The sequence below is a fragment of the Stegodyphus dumicola genome, chromosome 11 (genome assembly GCF_044657685.1).
Source record: "Stegodyphus dumicola isolate Sdum_Otavi_A_Nest chromosome 11, ASM4465768v1".
Taxonomy (NCBI): domain Eukaryota; kingdom Metazoa; phylum Arthropoda; class Arachnida; order Araneae; family Eresidae; genus Stegodyphus; species Stegodyphus dumicola.
The window spans coordinates 94,007,068-94,029,144 of NC_140778.1; the positions used below are offsets into that span (position 1 = coordinate 94,007,068).

Sequence of the window (22,077 nt, forward strand, 5' to 3'; positions counted from 1 at the left end):
ATGTGTGGCAGTAAATATCTCAGCAATTTTTGAAAACAATGTATTAATTTTTTTAATAAAAATTGAAGTATCAATTTTAAAAATGAAAATTTAATCTAAATGTATTTATAAATGACGTCATAAGGTCCATGGTCACGTATTGTAAGGTGACGTCATTGATTACATCATCCACAACATAAAATTATATAAAATATAAACAATAAAATTTTTATTTAAAAAAAAATGCAAAATTTAATTGATTTTTAATATTTAGAAGCCATAAATAATATTTAAAACACTGAATTCATGCATAATAAAATGCATTATTTTTTAAATAAAATGACGACAAAGTATTGGTTACCATAAATAACTTGTCCAGCAATGGGTTTATCATAAGTCATATCGTTTGCCAAAATCCGTGCAACCATTTACCAAAGTAAAACCCTTTCTAAACATACTTAGCTTCTTATATAAACTTTAAATATATTTAGGATAATTATACATATTTATTGGTAACAAAAATTTAATCCTAAAAGTACTAATAAAAATTCATATTTTTGACTAAAGCAACGTGAAATGAAATTAAAATTTTAATGGTGCTCAATCTACACTCATGTCCATAAATTAAGGATAATGCAAAATCAGGCAAAGGAAGAGTAAGAAGCAAAACAAATTTTACTTATTTGTAAAGCTTATTTATTAAAAAAAAGATGCTGTATGTTTGATATTAAAAAAATTTACGATTTTTTCTCCCTGGAGCAAATTACAAAAACAAAAAAAAATTTACAAAAAACCAATATTACATGGTTGGTATGATTGTTAATACATTGTATGTCTCCCAGACGATGCAATACAGTCCGTACAACGCCTAGGCATGCTGAGTATCAAATTATCGATCTGATCTTGGGGGATATTACACCACTCAAAAAACAATGCTCTCCGAAGTTCCGGTAGACATGTAGGAGGAGGTTGACGGGCTGCAACTCGTCGGCCAAGCATGTCCCACACGTGCTCTACTGGATTCAAGTCCGGTGAGAATGCTGGCCAGTCCATATGGATGATATCCTCCGATTGAAGGCATTCGCTTACGATGTTTGCACGGTGAGGACAGGCGTTGTCATCCATAAACACAGATTGTGCGCCCATGGCGCCCCGAAACAAACGTACATATTGTTCCAGAATGACATGCTGATAGATTTGGCTTGTCATGGTTCCAATTTGAACATGCAGGTCAGTTCTGGAACCCAGAATAATTCCACCCCAAACGAGCACTCCTGCACCACCGTAACGGTGTCGTTCAATGATGTTTTCTTGGTGGTAACGGGTACCTTGAGCTCTCGTTATGAAAGTCTGGCGAGAATCAGACTGCAAGCTAAACCTGGACTCGTCGGAAAACATCACACAAGCCCACTGTTGTGGTGTCCACAATGAATGCTCTCTACTCCAGGCTAACCGCAGGCGACAGTGAGTTGCAGTAAGTGGAACGCATCTGACAGGTCTACGAGCATATAGACCAATCTGCCCTAAGCGTCTGTACACGGTCTGCCTTGAAATTGTCGTACCAGTGGCTGAAGAGAGCTGACGAGACAGGTCTGAGGCTGTGGTCCGACTGTTTCTTTTGGCAGTAACTGCCAAATACTGGTCCTCATTCAACGTTGTAACTGTAACGTCTACTCACATTACCATCATCTTGGAATTGTTGCCGTAGCCTGGAGATGACACTCTGGGCAATTCCAAGTTCGCCTGATACTTCCAGTTGGGTATGCCCACATTCCAGACGGCCGATAATTCTACCACGTAAAAAATCATCCAAATGCGTCCTTTGTGTCATAACTGTTCGGTTATTGCAGTGAAATGCTTATAAAGCGCCGGCGAACAATTTTACTTCTTTGCCTGTATTCCTTATATATCACTCTCTTACACTCTGGTCATTGTGATATACCTTCGGTGTCATCTGATTACTTCCTGAAATTTGCATATAATTCTTGAAGATGTGTGTAGTAATTTTACAGGTGATATATTTATTTTAGAGTTCGATTTCCGCGTGACTCCGAATTATTCTTAATTTATGGACATGAGTGTAATTATTGTCCATGAGCAATAAAAGGATATGGAAAACAAAATGTGACACCAAATATGAAACATTAATAATAATAATAACCAATTAATTTTATTTAAATTTATCAAAAATAAAGATAATGTAAATTTATAATAATAAAATTAACAAAACCAACTTTTGGAACAACTTCCATATTTTCATGTATCCATAAGATCCTCCCTTTCCCCGAACATCTGAACATCTTTCCAGCCCCTGCTATGGCACAAGATTATATTCATTTCACTTAATTTCTGCTTAATCTAGCGATTCAGTCTGATCGATGCTTAAAATCATGAGGTTGAAAACAAATAAGGAGTTTAATCTTTTTATTGAAAAATTCATTATTATTAGCTGACAAATATTTACTGCTAAAAATTGATGTGATTTCTGAATACTAAAATTTGTCACAAAGTAATTAACGTGATTTTTTTAACAGAAGAAGAAGCAGTCCCTGCATTTAAAGTCATTGTGCTGCATGTTTGAAAAAAATTATGAAGAATTCCTAATTACTATTCTTTTTATCATTCGTATTTTGAAAAAAGGATAACGAGTTTGTTCTGTAATCTGTAAAAATGTAAAGTTTCAAAATGAACGCAGTTTTGAATTTTAAAATAACAGATGTGCAGCAGTCGAATAATAATGTGTCCATAATAATCAAAATAAGTTAGAGGGGTTTGGAATAAATTTTATTTTAAAAAATCTACCATTCTATCCATTGGTGCTAGTTGTGAAATTTTGAGATTATTAATTCCTTCCTAAAGATATGTGTGGAAGTTCCACAGCAAATCATTTCAACATTAAATTTAAAAGGAAAAAAATTGCATTGAGGGGCGCACTTTCATCATACGGACAACACTGCATACAAAATTTCATAGCCCTAGGTCATTCCATAGTTCAGTCCATCCCTATGCTATGCAATGCGTGCACCACTGAGTCAAACTCCGTATTTTATTATACATTATTTTATTTTTTACTTACCTATTACTTGACTTAATTCTGTATCCATCATCTTATTACTTGAGGAGCAATTTTCATTGGAAAAGAACTTGCCAATGTAAAATTATGCAAAAAAGGAACTACCTTAGTTTAGCGTAGATGTTTTCAGAATTTTTTTAACAGGAAGTAAACTCTGAAGTTTTTTTTTTTTTTTTTTTTTTTTTTGTGTGTGTGTGTGTGTGTGTGTGTGTGTGTGTGTGTGTGTGTTCCTGAAGAAGATGGATCAGTGTCTGATCTGAAAATCGATACAGTTTTTGAAAAATCCATGTCAAACTAAGCGATTGTCTTGGGCCTAATACTTAACGATCTTTCTCTGGAACTTGCCAATTTTTATGATGCATTTTAAATTTATCTGGCGACTTCATTTTTTAAAAAAATATTATTCAGTAGTTTTGTCATATCTATCGAAATGTTGATCACAATGAGCGATGTGTTTTCGTATGCACACACAGATCGTATTTTATTCTCGTGTGTCAAGATGTAGAAACATATTTTTACTCGACTTCTGATAAAGATCGGGAGGGGGAGAAAGAGAAGGGTGAAAGGAGTGTGGGAGGCGGAAGAAAGAGAGTGAGGTCCGCACTAGCGGCGGCGAAAAAAGCGTAGGTGTCAAGTTCAGTGTCGTTATAAGATGTAGCCGCGGGTGGTAAAACCGCAGAGTCAGTTTTGCGTGAATGAGTCAATTAAGGTTGTGAATCCTATGTGGGGAGGATATCACAAGGGTAGCGATGTTTTTCTCTGGGACGCGGGGAGTGTCTGAGAGTGCTAATAAGGCTATTACTGTGGGTTTGTACTGAATAAAAGAAGTTGACCGCTAATCGTTTAATATACTCTTGAATAAGTTCCATTCGAAGGTCTCTGTGGATGTAGATGTTGGGAATATACCAAGGAGCATTGATAATTTTTCGTAAAATTTTATTTTGTAGAATTTGTAATTGTTTAATATTGGTTTTAGCTGCATGTCCCCAGATCAGTGCTGCATAAAGAAGAGCTGGGCGCAGTATGGAGCGATAAAGAATTAATTTGCTAGTAGTAGATAAGTTGCTTTTTCTACCAAGAAGAGGTCGCATAGTAGCTGCGTTGATTTTAAATTTTTGTACTACGGACCGGAAATGGGTTCTGAAGGTAAGTTTTTGGTCAAGGGTGACTCCAAGGTATTTGGTTTCATTAATCCAGTCAATTTCTTTGTCAAATATTTCAGGGGGTGGAGGATAGTATTTCATGTTTCCTTTACGGAAAATTATCGCCTTAGTTTTATCAGTGTTAATTTTAATCCTCCAAAGGGTAAGCCATTTTTCCAGTTTTATGAGATAGCTTTGGAGTTGGTTTCTTACGGCGATAACAGTGCAAGCTTTAGCAAGTATGGCGGTGTCATCGGCAAAGAGTGCAAGATGAACAGAAGGGTCTTTAGGGATATCTTGTGTATAAATACTAAAAAGGTACGGCGAAAGTGCCGACCCCTGTGGGACGCCAGCATTGATTACTCTGGTGGTAGAGTATGCAGTACCGATTTTGATTCTGAATGTTCTGTTGATGAGAAAAGAGGCTATTAAGCGAATAAAATGATCTGGAAAATTGAGAGTGATTAGTTTGTAAATAAGTCCTCGATGCTTTTTCGTATGCATGGGCGGCACTTTCTGCAATTCAATAACAATATCCGAATGATGCATCTTCTGTAATAATCTGTTAAAGAAATTACTGTTACGAATTTCATATATATAAATAATTTTAGCGAAATTATTTGCAAAATTGTAGTATTCCTTCTATGTCTTAAAAGACCTCAAAAGAGTAAAACTTCACCAAAAAAATAACATTACAGGGGCAAACCCATTTAAATAGCTATCTCGCCAAACGCCAACCTAGCAATGGATTTTTTGCCAACTAGCACTTGGCGATTGATCTTTGCTGCCGTATTTAGTGAGTAATTTTCCAAAATTGGCGACGTTTAGGTCCATTCTTTTGTAACTGTAGTTGATTTGACCCCTATATTGTAACCTAGGAAGTTTCCTTGATTGTAACTGTATATGAACTCAATCACGTCTGTAGAATCCCCAATGTGATGTTTTTAGAAAGTGGCAAACACGCTCACAACAGTACTTCAGTCAAGCACCACCGCCATTTTCGTATGCGTTCCTTTCTGTGGTATTCCAAAGTCCAAGGGTTGTCATAAACAAATCGTGGTTTTAAAATATCAGCTTGTGGAATTTGCCAGCAATGAAAGAAAGTGCGATAAATTTCTGCAAGAATACAGAATTTTGCTGAAAAATTTCTAAAATGAACAACGGGAAATGCGTTTCCTCAATAGCCGCTGCTGTCCAGGATTGAATGAAGCCAAGTCTCCGTAATTGTCTGATGTTTTGTAAAGCGAAAACAGATCGCTATATACTTTGGGAGATTAATAATGTAAAAAAAATTGCAGAAAGATTTGATTGCTAAAGTATGTTTTCTTTTCATACGTTGATATTGTTTAACGACTTATGATAAATATCGACAGTTTCGGAATATTTCGAAAAGGACGCAAAAGCCACTAACTTTTACTCTATAAGTAACTTTTACCTCATCTGCAAAATATAGCCAAATTGCGTCAAGAGATTGCGTTAATACGTCAAGAGGTTAATACGTGCCGGTACTAGGAATTTCTCGAATATGGGGGTAAAATTATATAAGACCGAAGGGAATATCAGTTCTCAGTATTTTATTTCGGAGCACTGAGAGATCTCAATGTGAGCTTCGCTCTTTAGATGCGCTTTTCATTCCTTTGTGTTTAACGATCTTAGTAGTTTTTAGGGGTAACTATTAATTATACTGTGTTATACTGAGAAGAGTTTTTCGAGCAATTTTGTGAAAATTGAAGAAGTGTTTCTTTTGTGAAGTGTTCTTGGGGGGTCCAACACAACTTGCTTTTCCGTTCCCTGAACCTTCCTATGCTTCTGGAGAAGTGGCTTCGACTGTCACGGAGACTCACAAATTTCTTTATTCCCAATATGAAGTCGTGTTATATGACTTAGAGGATAATCATGTCCTTATCATATTCCTTTTTCGTTCAATCGTGGATCCTATGTTTTAGACCTATCCCGATGAACTTTAAGAGCTACTTGACTGTTAAATGGTATGTTTTTCATATTATATTCATATCCATATTAAAGTTATGTATCCATATTAAAGTTCATCCATGAGATAATCGACTGCATTGTGTGATAGCCACATGTAGACAGCAAAAAAATAAATACGATTTTTATCATTGTATGGCAACAATAAAAATGTGTGGGTTTTTCCCAGTAATTTGTAATGTTGCTATGGTGTGCAAAAGGTGTTAAAACTAAGTAAGTTGACATGAATAAATGCTGTAATTTCTTGACTAAAGCGACAAACTATTACTTTATTTAACTGTGGATGTACTGTTTTGTTTTGTATGATAATCATAAGAACCTTATTGTTATGAAGCGGAATTTCCCAAAATGGCGCCTGGTTGACCTACCGAATCGTAATTATACATTTATTTTGTGATCACAATAAAAATTTACTCGTAGTATACGTTTGAGTATGATATTTAAATACGTAGCGCTTTGTGTGGAATATGAGTGTGAAATAAACTGTTTACATAGTGCTGAAAACTTCAGCTGATGGGAGGAGTATGATTTTAGCTTCGTAATTTATCATTCTATTTACAAGATAAACCATATCTCGTATTTACAGTATGAGTGCATGTACAAAAATATTAATTATAATTGTTATTGACATATAGGCAGGGATGCTTGGTTAGTGTTGTTCCATATGTGATAAATTTCCCGTACAACTTCCAAAACAGTAAATGGCCCTTATTGTTAACTCTTCAAAGTTGCTTTTGATTTCATCTGGTATAAATTAATTTCGCAACAATCTTGCAGTGTGAAAGGGGGAATTTAATCGTTGCATAAATTAAATGTACTTTAGAATGCATAATTTCTAATGCAGTGATATGTAAAGTTTTTTAATGGTAATATTAATAATGAAAATCGTTTGTATGGTTGTGGTTATTGTCATTTGACCAGATACGGTATTTACAATTACGTTTTAAATTTTGTTAACTCTTATGTCAGTCACTAGAAATTTTCCATACGTAACCGAGTGCTCATTTTGGATTTGAAATGCATGTGCTGGATAAATGATATGTTCTGTATTATTTCAAATTACCTGTATTTTTACTATGTGTGTATGCTCATTTACTGAAAAAGTGGAGGACTTGTTTGCTGAATAGTGGGACTGAAAGATATTTATATTTTATTACTAGTAGTATAGTTAAAGGAATAGTGACTCTTATTTTTTTCCAAAAGTGAATGTAATTTAAAGAATGTCTTCAGAAATTATGGGGGGGGGGGGAATAATGTTGATTAATAAAAAAATTAATGATGGTATATTTTAAAATGGTATAATGATAAATTTTTAGATGTTGAAACAATAGTTCATGAAATATTATAAAACAAGAAAGTCTTATTGAAATTATGCAAATCTTTTATGAGCATTCATACATTGGATAAGTTAATATCAAAATCTCATGTGCATATTTATAAGCTGTATACAGTTATTGGTAAAATCCTACTATACGGTGCAGCCTTGGCACGATTTTGAAAATTATCGCCAACACCAAACATGATCCAAAGAACGTCTATATTATGTATACTATATACTATAGTGTATATACAATGTATATACACTATATACTACGTATAACTATATATATTCTTCGAATGACCCATTTACTTAAAACACGAAACTATTTGACTTAAACACGTTGTACGTAGTATAGTAGTATATACTACGTATAACTATATATATTCTTCGAATGACCCGTTTACTACTCATCGTATATATCCCGTTTTTACTGCTCATCATCCCGTGTGCACCGGATACTAGGATTAAACCCAGTTATATTCAGATTAGTTATTTTTATGTGGATTTATTTATTTTATTTACAAATGCCTGGCTTATTCCTTAAGCCATATTTCTACAAAGGTTGTTGCACTCTTTTACTTAAAACAGATTTATAGGGGAGATTTCAGTGGTATTTAGAAATTTTAGCAATAGTATATAAAGTTTTACCTAAAAGTAATTCATTCTGTTACTTAAAGGCATTTAGTTTTACAATATCTGGGTATTGATGAAAGGTTTTTAAAGAATTTATTTAAAAAATATTGTAAGGTGTTTGGAAGTCCTTTCTAATTAATCAAAAATCATGTTAAGTAGTTAGAATTAAGATTGTTGATATGTTATGATTAGGAATGCAGTGAATAATAATAAAGTGGCCAGCTACTGAAGGTTACTCATCTGCCAGCTGAAATTTATTTTAATCAAATTTTATGTAAAATGATCAAATTAATGAGCAAAGCTTTTATGAAGAATTTGTAAATTTCTTCAGAAGTCAATAAAAAAGTGTAGACTGTTTTGAAAATCTCAGTAATAATTATTTCAATTTTAATTAAAAATAAGTAAGATTATGTGGGGAAAGTGCAAAATCACCCACTGCTTCGTGTGTTTCTCAAAATCACCAACTTGAAAATAACAAATTAAAGAATTGCAGAAATCCGGTATCCATGTAAACAGTGACCTATTTTTGCTTATAAAACATCAGAGAATTGCACAAACTTGACATTGCACACTCCCTTGACTTTTTCCATGTACACATTGATATGCGCCATATACGTGGCCGATTTTGCATCAACTTGAAAATAACAAGTCAAAGAATTCCACAAACTCGGTATCTATGTATACAGCGACCTATTTTCACTTAAAAAACATAAGAGAATTGCACAAACTTGGCATTGCACACTCCCTTGATTTTGTCCATGTATACATCGATATGCGCCATATAAGTGGGCGATTCTGCACATAACCCGACTCTGCACAATGGAGTTTTTAAAAATTTTTGGCTAATACATGTAATATAACTAGTTTGTGTAGATGATTTTTAGGTTGATCATTGGAGTATGGTAATAGGTGATTAAGTGATAGTTTTTATGGTCATAAATATTGCTAGCTGGAAGCTTCAAGATCATCTGAAAATTTTGGGAAGAATAATCAGAGTCAAATAAGTTTCGTGTTTTAAGTAAATAAGATATATTGGTACTTGCATATTAACACAATAAAAAACCACGTTGGTGCAATTTGGTGACTTTTTACAGAGGAAAGAGAATAATGACTAAGTTATTCAATTCAGTTGCAAACATTTATTATGTACATAAATATTTTTACACATTTTATATTCTGTATACTAAAAATCAATCAATAAACCCACTTACAAGCTGGTTTTTATTTTTTAGTTCGGAGAAAATTTTGTCATCAATTTAACAATGGATTCAAAGCAGTTGTTTCCTTTGGCAATTTTGCTGAGTTTTCTACCATTGCTAGAAAACTTTAGAAGTACCTGTTTTAAAGTTGAATTTAAAGCAAAAAATATCACGGTTTGTCTCTAAAAACAGTTGGAAACTTGAAATATGACAAAATGAAAGCATATGAATTTGACAGTGTTACATGGCTAACGATTGCTATGAGGATGGTTATCTCATAACATAAGAATGGTTTTGCACTTGATTGCCAGAGTTTGGTACATTCTGATAATTTGGCAACTTCTACTAATGTAGTATGTAAACACCGATATGTGTATTTTCAACCGTTTTTCATAAATTTAATAAAATTCATTCTAATAATCTGAAGTTTATTTAGGTACTGTGAAGAGTTTTACCTGATATATTTTCTGTAGTGGGGGAGTTGAAGATGTTAAATAACAATTCCAACGTTGTTTTCCACACCACAGAACATTTAATAAAGATAATCAGAAAAGGTACAAATTAGATTAAATACAAGTGCCGTTTGATACATTCTGTATAGCTTTTACCAGTCTTATCACATAACCGATTAGTGCCTACTCGCACTTGCTGATGTATTAAACAGTTCAATTTACCACCTTCGCGTGGAGAACTACAGTTCCTTATTCTACACCTTCACGTGCAGACAGACATCTCACCACCTTCGCTTGGGATAGCAGAAGAGTCTCTGTCATACTCCTCTTTCACCTCGCTGCTGGCGCATCGGTGAGGCCCTCTGGTGGTTGTGTCGCACTTCCAGATACTACAACTCGGCCTTCCTGACACTTTTTCGACCACGAAAACACGCATCAGCAACACTGGAACATCAAGACAGCACCTGAAAATAAATTTAAAAAAAACAAAAAGAAAGAAGTGCGGAAGAACCACACATAGTCCTATATAGTAGAAGTCCACGGCTTCATGAGATCAGCTGCTGTAGTGGTACATCCAGGACCTTCATGGTGTCCTACTTTTTCCACCTGGTAACGATCTTTGCCTTTCCTCGCTGTTACACGATATGGGCCGAAGAATTTTGGCCTTAACTTTAGTCCACCTCCATACTGCGTTCTTTGTATGGCAACTAAGTCGTTCACATTGTATACTTGTGCCTCTTTTCTCTTCTTGTTGTATGTTTTTCTATTCTCTTCCTGAATTTTTAGAATGTTTTTCCTTGCTTCCTCTCTCATATCTTCTCGATCTTTCATCATAATATTTCTTTCTTCTTCTTCAAGAATTTCCATAATCTTTAAGTCTTCTCGATTTCTCATTTTAACACCAGTGAGAAGCTCAAATGGAGAACTCTTTGTGCTTCTGCTCTTAGTACTGTTTAAGATCCTTTGTACATCTCCAACATATTTGTACCACTTGGTTGGATCATCTATGGATAATTTAGATAGGACTGGAATCAGAGTGAGATGAATCCTTTCAACTTGTCCATTTCCTCTAGGAACGCCTGTAGTTGTAAATATGTGCTGGATCTTCTCTTGACTACAGTAATCTTCAAAGTCTTTAGAGGTAAACGCCGTACCTTTATCACTTATAATTCTCAAAGGACTACCGAAAGTTGATTGCTGCAGTTTCAGCTTCTGCAATGCCTCTTGAGCTGATGTAGACTTTACTGGATAGAGCCACACGAACTTTGTGAATGCATTAACCACGGTTAAGATGTGATTGTAGTTCTTATTTGTCGACGGTAATGGTCCTATAAAATCGATATGAAAAGTGCTCAAAGGGATACTATCTTTTGGTATGGGATTCAGCAATCCTTCGCTCTTACCTCGTTTTCTGTTGCACAAAATACGTTCTACACAATTTGAAATAACTTGCTCAATTTGTTTTCTAAGGTTAGGAATATAAAAGTCGTTTTTTAGCAGATCTTCTGTTTTAGACACTGCGAAATGTCCCTTGTTGTGGATACTACGTATGATTTCTAGCTCTAATGCTTCGGGTACCACAAGTAGCTCACGACCACTGTCGAACTTGTATAATACTCCATTTTTCACTAGAAAATCTTTCTTTAGTCCTTGCTCGACTAAGGATTTTAGCAACTGGAGACGCTCATCACTTCTTTGCGCAGCTGCAATTTTGACTGTAACTTCTCCCTGAGAACAAGTAACCATCATAACTGCGTTCCTACTTAATGAATCCACATGCTTCATTTGTTGCCCAGATCTGTGAACAATTTCATAGTCAAATTCTTCTAGAAGTAACACCCATCTCGCCACTTTAGGGGTTAGATCTTTCTTAAACATAGTCTTCTGGAAAGCATCGCAATCCGTAACTATCCTGACCTTAGATCCTAAAAGGTAATTCCTGAATTTCTTTAGAGCTTCTACTATAGCTAAAACTTCAAGCTCATAACTAGATAGCTTCTCTTGTTGGAGACTAGTTTTTTTACTCATGAAGTAAATGGGGTGTAACTGTCCATCATCTGACTTTTGTAGCTATACAGCGCCGAAACCATGACTGCTTGCGTCTGTATGCAATTCTAATGGTGCTCCTTGTTTAAAAATATGAAGAACCGGACTTGTGGATAAAAGTTCTTTCAATTTATTAAATGCATCTTTTTGCTCAGGCCCAAATTTGAATTCTGCTCTGTTACGAAGAAGATCACTTAGTGGTTTCGCTATTTTTGAATAATTGGCAATAAATTTCCTAAAATACCCAGAAGACCCAAGAAACTTTGAATCTGCTTAAGGTTTTTGGGTTCCGAGAAATTTTGAACAGCCCTGGTTTTTTCAGTAGAGGGGCGAATTGTACCATCCTCATTAACATACCTGAGAAATTCTATTTTTCTTTTCAAAAATTGGCATTTCTTAAAATTAATCTCCAAACCATATTCTTTGGCTACTTCTAAAACGCGTTTCAACTTTTCTAAACCTTCGTGCTGGAATAATAAAATCGTCCATGTAAGTAACAACAGTGTCATCCCGAATTAAATCTCTAAACACATTATAAATAAATCTTTGGAATACACTAGGGGACGTGCACAAACCAAAAAATGTTTTTAGAAATTCATACAAGCCTGAATGAGTAATAAATGCCAAATATTTAGTACAGTTTTCCTCCACTGGAACATGAAAAAAACCATTTTTTAAGTCTAATGTAAAAGACAAAAAATTCCTTTCCGAAGAGACAGAATCATTTTCATATTGGAATCATTTTCATATTGCGTAATCATCACCTGGTCACAACAGATCATTTTTAGACAGGAAGGGGGGGAAAATACAGTCTGTTATCAATTCATCAACCATGGCTGCTTCTATCTCTTTTTGTTTTTTGCTTTCGCATAAAGACAAAATAAACTTAGCCGTTTCCGCTTTAGCTTTAACCACGTTTCCGCTTTAGCTTTAACCACGTGACCAAACGAACTTTTGAGTTCTATACATCCAGTTGATAATTTATTCGGAAAAAGGGATTTCTTTACAACTATCAATTCACTTCCAGAATCTATTAAACATTTTACTTTCTTACCATCAATCAACAGTTCAATAAATTCTAACTTATTCCTAGCTGCATTATTCGATTCAATCTCTAACCCAGATACCTTTTTTGGAGACAAATTCTCCTCCTTTTCTAACCGTTTGGGACAATTTCTCGCAAAGTGAAATAATTCCCCTTTACTCCCACAAACATAGCAAATACGTTCTGGTTTACTACTATTCTGATTATTATGATTTACAAGCTTCCCTGAACCTTTGAGATTGTTCTGAGCTTTTCTAAGATTGTTTTTGGAAAAATTAAGCTTTTTATTTTCTGGAGTTTCGATTCGTGTGTTACTGGTATCAACTAAAGATTTATCCCTGGATGAATAAAATAAATCACATTCTCTTCCCAATTGATTAGGTGGGTACCAACTTTGACCCTCCCGAACACTAATATGTTCCTTTGTTTTAGAATCCAGAGTTTCATACAACTTATCAGATACAATAAGATCACACAATTTCTTAAAGTCATCTACCTCTGTTAACTTGCAATAATAATTGAAAGTTGCACTGAGTCGAGACGCGAACTGAACATGCGATTCAGATGAATGTCTCTGTGCATTTTTAAAATTGTTCAAACACCAACACTTCTGATTTTAACTCCACTGGTACACTTTTAGTAGTAAAAGCTTTCTCAAGTGACTGAAAAAACAAATGCATAGCTTCCGGTTTCTGAGGTACAGCTATAGTTAGTGTTTTGACGCTTCTAATAATATCTTCAACACTAGTCTGCACGTTTCCTCTATCATTCGATAATGATTGTGATTTTAAACTTTCTAATTCAATCTGCTTCTCAATTTGAGCTAATTTAAGACGTTCGATCTCTAACAGATAGTGTTCATTACTTGTTTTAGGCGTCCGATCCTCTTCGATCGACTTGACGACGCCACGAACAAATTCAACGTTCGTTTTGAAAACATCAGAATTTTCGATAATTTTTCTAATGTCAGCTTTTTTAGCATTTTCTGGAACAGTCTGTCCAATTTGTTCCGCAATTACTATTAAATCACTTTTCTTTAAATTATTTAGGAAACTCATTTTAAAAATGAAACAAAAGTATCACTATCTTCAAGAAAGAAATAAAGCAAAGTTTTCACAGTACCTTCTCTGAAGTATCCAAATATCAAGTATCCAAATATCGCGGTCAGACCCCCAGATTTTCTGTAGTGGGGGAGTTGAAGATGTTAAATAACAATTCCAACGTTGTTTTCCACACCACAGAACATTTAATAAAGATAATCAGAAAAGGTACAAATTAGATTAAATACAAGTGCCGTTTGATACATTCTGTATAGCTTTTACCAGTCTTATCACATAACCGATTAGTGCCTACTCGCACTTGCTGATGTATTAAACAGTTCAATTTACCACCTTCGCGTGGAGAACTACAGTTCCTTATTCTACACCTTCACGTGCAGACAGACATCTCACCACCTTCGCTTGGGATAGCAGAAGAGTCTCTGTCATACTCCTCTTTCACCTCGCTGCTGGCGCATCGGTGAGGCCCTCTGGTGGTTGTGTCTCACTTCCAGATACTACATATATGCATACACTTTTTAAGTGATTTTTGCATATGTTTATCCTGAATTGGATATGGGTATGCCAGATAACCGTATTTAATTTTGTTGAATATTTGGCATCTGGGCTGGATAGCTAACATTTTCTGCATGTCCAATGAATTTCTAGTTTTGATTAGAATTAACAGAAATTGCAAAAGAAGGTGCTAGGTCATTGGTATAAGATTAAAATAAAAAGTAGGCTTTCGTACAGCAATTTAAAAATGATTTAATGTAGTGATTTTTGTGGCACAGGATTTAATTTTTAATATATAAAATGTAAAAGTTTTTTTTTTCTTGATTTGATCAAAATTTTCATATCTAACTGTTATATAGTCTGACTTATATGGTATTTTCTCATAATTTAACTTTAAAGCTGCATTTGTATTTCTAAAGCATGCAGTTATAAGTGATAATGAGTGATTTTTAAAGCAACTTTATGTAGTATGTACAGATATATGCTGTTGACTGATTAACAGTGACCTCAAACAATTAAGAATACACCTTACTTTTGCTTCATAAATCTAACTTTCAATATAAATAACACATTAGCAGTAAGAGGATTTTTTTTTTTACACATAACAATTGATTTTATTTAAAATAAAAATAAAGAATAATCGACAAAAATATCGTAAAATGAAAAAATTCAGAAGCATCTTAAACAAACATGAAGACTTATGCCTAAAAAAATTGAGAATGCAATGAAAAATATGTTTAACTACCACTACATGTTTTCTATATGGCTTCTGTTTTAATCAATCTTGCTTAATCTGATCGTAAACCTTTTCATTTTTTTTGATGAAGTTTGTTATATGAACTAAAAGCCACATTTTTAAATAGAAAATGGCTTCCCGAAGAGGAACCAGTATTGACGTAAATGAATTCGCACTAATATTATATAGAAAAGGAAAATCTTATCAGGAAATAGTTAAAATTATTGGTAGATGTTGCATGTGTGTTCAGAAAATGATTGGAAAGTTTAAAAGTGATGGACTGATTGAAAATAAAAGTGGAAGGAAAGGTATTCTAAGTGATGTTGCCAAAAGTAAATTTTTAGAAGATATCAAGATTGATCCTAAAGTATGTACAGTCAAACTTGCTGCAGAAACTTCTCAAATCCATTGGCAGAAGTGCTGTAATTGTGCAAAATATAATTAGACAAGTTGGTTTTAAAAGTAGAGTTATGAATATATATATGAGGTATATGAAATAATTTAAGTTGTAAAACTTTGCATGAATGAAACTTATGGACCATAAGAACACAATTGAGACTTTAAAAAAATCTAGAGCGACATCCTGAATTTTGGGAGGCGGTATATATTTTATAGTGGTGCCCCTCCAAGACATTTTTTTTCGAGATAGCTGCCATTTGTTAATTCTTGTTTTTAAAATTGATTTTGATGCGCGTCAATAGAGATGGGTGCTTGAATATAGTTATGCAAGTCTGAAGACAAAAACTTTTAAAATTTAAAAAATAAAATTTATGTTTTTATGCACTTTGGTAATGCAACCCAGCTGAGTATATGTAAAATATGCATAAAAAGCTTTTGAAATTGGTTTAAATTTAATATTTATCTTTCAGGGCTAACATGCCACAGTTAACCCCTACAATTGTGTAATGTTTTAATGCCAGGCAACAATTTGGATTTGATGAGTCTTTTTCCAGGTTCTGAAATTAAAATTTTAGCTAAACGGAGATGAACGAGAAACTAGAATGGAGTAAACAAAGAATAAAAAGAAACAAATACAAATATACTTGTAACTTTTAGTACATGGCCAGTAAACTTCCCATCGCCCCATGAACATAATATTGAATGATAAATAACTTGTAAATTAATCATAAAAATTTATTATGTCAAAAACTATTATAATATGAGTATATTCTGTCATCTCACAGAGCAGAAAAGGAGATGACTAGTGCTGCCATTTATTGGTGTGGTACAATAAGGGCACCAGTTTATATATTATATACTGGTTTAAAATCTTACGAATAATCTTCTGTTAATTATCACAGGGTTCGTACGGTCCTTAAAAGCCCTTAGATTTTCTTGAATCGATTTTTGGTCCTTAAAAGTTCTTAATTTTGGCCAAACTCAGCAGAAAGTCCTTAAATTTAAACATCTGAAATTTCTGTCTGTTTTTACGACTGCCATTTTTCTAATGAAAAGCTTTTAAATAACTTTTCGCTTTTGGAGATATGAATTCTTTTATTAAACGGTTCTAAATTTGGTGATTTTAAGATCAGTCGGTACTATTCGGTTTCAAGGGCCGTAAAAAATCGCCAAACTATTGTTAATGCCAATGCTGCCAAAAATAATTGCGGCAAGAAAGGAAGTATAATAGTAAATAACTATCTAAGATTGATGTTTTAATTTAGATGAAAGGTTAATTTCATATACGTAGCGTATTTGGAAACTAAGTACCGTTTCATTCTAGCGCCGTCGCAGTGCTGTGGTAGGCGTCCCGTGCATGCGCACTAGTTTTTCTCGTTCACTGACTTTCAGTTGTCGCCATTTTGGTTGCTCTATGTTGTGTTTTCAGTTTGCTGTGCACATTCAAAATGTTAAGACAATTAGTTCTTCCGCTGACTGTGAGATTCATGCCATGATTAAATTTTTGAATGTGAGGAATGTTAAACCGGCCGAAATTTATTGTCAAGTGACAGAAGTTTACAGTGAATACAAGATAAGTGATGGAATGGTGAGAAAGTGGGTAAGAATGTTTAATGCAGGTCGAACAAATGTCCACGCCGAGGCTCGGAGTGGTCGGCCTTCTGTTGTCACCGATGATTTGGTAAGGAAAGTTGATGAAGCAATTCATGAGAACAGACGCTTCACAATGACAACTCTTTCAGAGGCATTTCCAGAAATTTCACGTACTGTTTTGTTCGAAATTGGAGCTTTGGATCTGACAATGACATGAAAAATGCTGTGGAGTCGTGGTTATCGAAACTGGCGGGAAGTTTCTTTGACAATGGTATACAAAAACTGGTCACCCGATATGACAAGTGTTTGATCATTGGCAGAAACTATGTTGAATAAGACATGTATTTTCATGTAAAAATTAAATTGGATTCGAAAAAATTGTTTTACTATTTTTTATTTTTCAAAACGGTACTTAGTTTCCAAATACGCCTCGTAATACTTTTTTATTATTTTAATTTATATGAAAAAGGCTAAACATGACTGAATGGAAGCATAAGAGTAAATAACTATTTCAGATCATTATTATAATTTATATAAAAATTGCTAAACATAACTGAATGGATGCCTGCATCGCTATTTCGCTACCAACTTATAGCTAAAGCATAATTTCATCTCGTTGGTTGTTCAAACATAATTTTCTATAATGAATGATGCCTTTTCTTTGAAAATATTCAGAATCGGAATTCGGAAGTGCAGAAGCGCTCACTTATTTGTTTGCTGCTTTTTACAAGGGTAAAAACAATTAGATTTTTGTCAATTTTATTTTACTTTTTAAGTGAAAATTGGTCGATGTGCACATGGATACCGAGTACGTGCAGTTCTTAAAAACACGTCAGCAATGAGTGATTCTGCACTTTCCACAAAATTCTATTGCCGACTTTTCATCATGGACAATTCCCAAATTGTTAAATCCATAAGATATCAAAAAAGGATTTAATTAAACTAGTATTTCAATGGTGTCTTAAGAAATATAAACTTACACAATCTGAAACCAGCACATATGCTAGATTTCGCGTGCTGTTAAATGGGTGCTCTTGCTCATGCGTTTTCTCTGCAATTTTTTACGGTACCGATCAGTCTGTATAGAAAATTCTCAGAATATGCACCAGTTTTCTCTGTAAAATTAATTTTACACTTCTCCCCTTTTTTTCCAAAAATATTTCTGGCTTTTTACTGTTAAAGAATTGGTAGGGATAATTTTTCATTAGGATTTTAGACATTGGAGCTTGGAAGGTTTAGAAGGATTTGAAGGCAAGATTTATAGGCCCACGATTCTACAAGATTCGAGAAATATGTGACAAAATGAAAAATGTCTCCATGGTATCAACACATAATGGATGTATTTTACAGAAAGTTTGCAATGAATTTCTTACTTTTTGGAGAATGTCTGGAAGAACAATGAAAACATAATATTTTAATGTTTTACTTCCGATACTGGAATCTTAACATGTTTATCTTCCCTTTATTTTCTCTACTTTTCACTAGACTCAAATATCAAATACAAATGTAAAAAATGCTTCTAATCTTATCACTTAGGCAGGCATTATAGAAAGGGATTTTTTATTAATATAGAAATTGAAAACATACAATTTAAAAGATTCATCTAATATGAACATACATATTCCATTTAAAAGATTCATCTAATATGAACATATATATAGCTGGCACTTGGCATTTTTCCACCTGATGCAATCTCTGTGGATCCTAAATTCTGCTGCCTAGTGCCTTTCTAAATTCTGCTTCCAGTGCCTGCTCTAAATTCTAAAAGTTTTGCCATTTCTAGATTTTGTTGTTCGATGTGTCACTAAAGTCTAAAAAATTCTGCCACATCAGCTCTGTAACTGGCCTTTACCATAAATATATTTTATATTTCTTCTAAATGTTCTATTACTAAAAAAATAAAATTAGCCACTTTTTCTATACTTTCTAAATGCATTTAGTGATTTTTAGAATAACAGAAATCCTTAATTAAATCCAAAAATTCTGAAATGAAAAGGAAACGTATTGAAAAAAGAAATTGAATATTCAAAGAAAATTATTCTTCAAAGATATGTGCAGTTATTATTATGTAAATTACCTAATTGTTTATGATTTTATCCTTTACTATAATTTCCCATTTCTATTTCCTCACATGATAGAATTTCTGAGCCAGATTAAATTAAAATGAAATTGTATAATCTTTGACCACTGCTCACATTTTTAGTTTGAATTTGACTGTTCCTGTTTAATTATGTCACCGTAAGCTGTAATTGGTTTTGTTAACGTCAGAACATGCCTTTATGTTCTAAGTTCTTTTAAATAAGAGGCTTATTTAAACCTTTGTCTGGTATTGTAGTTACTTTCAGATATAGCAATAATATGCTTCACATCTGTCGGTTTTTTTGGACTATTTAACTTTTACGAGATCAAATAAACTCTCATAGGTACATTGTGGTACCTATGAGGTTGACAAGTTAGGAGTTAAATCACACAGAAACTAGCGAATGCATTAGTTTGCATATTGAGACAAATCTCTAATTGTTAGAAAAGATGCTTAAAGAGAAGGAAATCGATATAAACTAGCTAAAATGTTTGGGAAGGTTTCAAATTAAAGTGACGGATAAATATTTTGTTGAGTGTTGTTTTGTAGCTTTTAATGTGTAATTATCTTTATATCATTTAAGAATCAACGTCATAAATTGCGTGTATTTTAAACTGTGAAATTTTATTAGATTTTTATTTTAATAAACCATTTTTAACAGATATTGTTAAAAAAATAAAATTTAATAGTGGCCATGTAAATCCATAATGTTTAAAGTTGTCAAACTACCTAATTTAATTACTTATAACTAACTGCTTACCTTTAAAAATGATCTCTGCATATTAAAGTAACTTATTGCCTTTCATTAATACTCACTGTGGTCACAAGATAAAATACAAATATGTAAAAATTCAAGTAAAACTTATTCTTTGCATCTAATGAGACTTAAAATAATACAAAATAACCTCTGGTACTTTAATGGCTTATTGGAACCTTAAAGTATATATTGCCACTGTTTCCAGGCTCGTATTGCTCTATTTTCAATTAGAATAATTTTTATACATTGATTTGCTTTCACTAACAGCAAGTATTTTGTCTTCTTGTTGCTTTTTCTTCAAGAACTCATAATATATTGTGCATTTAAATATTTGTGAAAAAATAAACAAACCTAGATTTTGAAAATGGAAGAATGGCTAGGGTTGACCAAGTGGAAATAAGATGATTCACAGGTAATGGATCCAAGACAATCTAACACTAAGAATTTTGAAAAGAAAAGAAAAATTGTTTATAGAAAATATAATGAAAATTATTTATCATTTGCATTTAATTTGAATGGAGGTGAAGTGAATCCTCAATCTTGATATGTTGATTGCTCTGAAATATTATCCAATCAAAGTATGACACCATCTTTTCTGAAATATATCTTGAATCTAAACAAGACAGTTTAAAGGATAAATCTTAAGAATATTTTAAGAGGAAATTATCAGAGTTCAAAAGATAGTAAACGAGTAATGAAAGGTTTTGTTACTTGAAGGAAAAAACCTTTGGATGCTAGTTAGCTAGTAAGCCTAAGAATTGCCAAGACTAGGCAGACTATGCTAATAGAGAAAACCTTATATTACCAACAACTAAAGATATTGTTTTAAAATTTTTGAATGAAACAGTGGCTCAGTGAACTTAATAATATACCATTATCAAATGATACACTAAAACTTTGGAAGCTAGTTACCTAGTAAGCCTAAGAATTGCTAAGGCTGGGCCAAAGAAAGTTTATGTAAAGAAGGAAAGGCTCCATAGACGTAATGTAAACCAGTTTGTCTTCTACGCTGCTAGAAAGAAGAGGGACAATTCGCCAAGGGATTTGGCGAGAATTTCCCCCTTTGTGATGTACCTGGCCGAGATTTTTCACCTCCGCCACATATACAGGAAATTGAGGAACATGGGTTAAGATGAATCGTTTTTTGACTTTTCGCGATAATTTAAACTCGAATTTTCGTGCTTTTTTGCTTTATTAGTTGAACTTGTATTACCCATATCACAGTTTGATGTCTGATTTTATATCTGTCAATATGTAGGGGGGAAAATGGAGTCACACAGCTTTAAACTCTTGATAAACGTAACCGTCGAACCTGTTTGAACTTCGAAATCAGCTTCGAGCTTTGGCGCTTTTTGGCGACAGATATTTCACGCATGCGCAGTTGTGTCCCTTTTCGTTCGGAGGGAACCATTCCTGCTGCTGCTGCGAAGCTTTCCTTCTTAACAATACAAATTCTTTGGCTGGGCAAGACTACACTAACGAAGAAAACCTTATACAGTACAAAGTCCGTAAACCGGACTCGTCAGGACTTCGGCAATTCCGGATTAGGGGTTTTTCAGGATTATAGATCATCAATTTAAATCTGGTAACATGGCATGAAGAAATTATACAATTAAAAATATGAAACTGTAATTTATGAAATAAAGAGCAATTATGATCTAAAGGGTATCAAAATTAACAAAAAAAAGTTTAATACAGTCAAAAGTCGTTAATCCAGACTCGTCGGGACTTCGGCGATTCCAGATTATCGATTTTTCCGGATTATAGATCATCAGTTTAAATCTCATAAGATGGCATGCAGAAATTCTAAAATTAAAAATATGAAACTGTAATTTATGAAATAAAGAACAATTATGATCTAAAGGGTATCAAAATTTGCAAAAAGAAAAAGCTTAATATTTATTTGTTTACTTTATTAAACATTTCTTTCAATGTAAGTTGTTTAAGTTTTGCTTCGTTTCATGTAATAATACTTTCTCTTTAATTCTATTAAACAGATATAATTTCTTGTTCAGTTACAAATTTTTTCATAAAATGATAAATTCCATAAAAGAGACACTTATTCAAAAAATAAAACATA

The 22,077-nt window shown here is 33.4% G+C and overlaps 1 protein-coding gene across 2 annotated transcripts in view; it reads left to right on the forward strand.

The window, feature by feature from the left end:
* Positions 1-6,313: 6,313 nt before the first annotated feature.
* LOC118197909 (pre-mRNA-splicing regulator WTAP-like) overlaps positions 6,314-22,077 on the forward strand; it is a 65,110-nt gene continuing 49,346 nt past the window's right edge. Inside the window, exon 1 of one of the 2 annotated variants that reach the window (XM_085827011.1) lies at positions 6,314-6,396. The gene's annotated coding sequence lies outside the window, so the exon portion shown is untranslated. Of the gene's footprint in view, positions 6,397-6,506; positions 6,558-22,077 lie in introns of those variants that run through there. The other variant, XM_085827013.1, reaches the window with a different exon arrangement.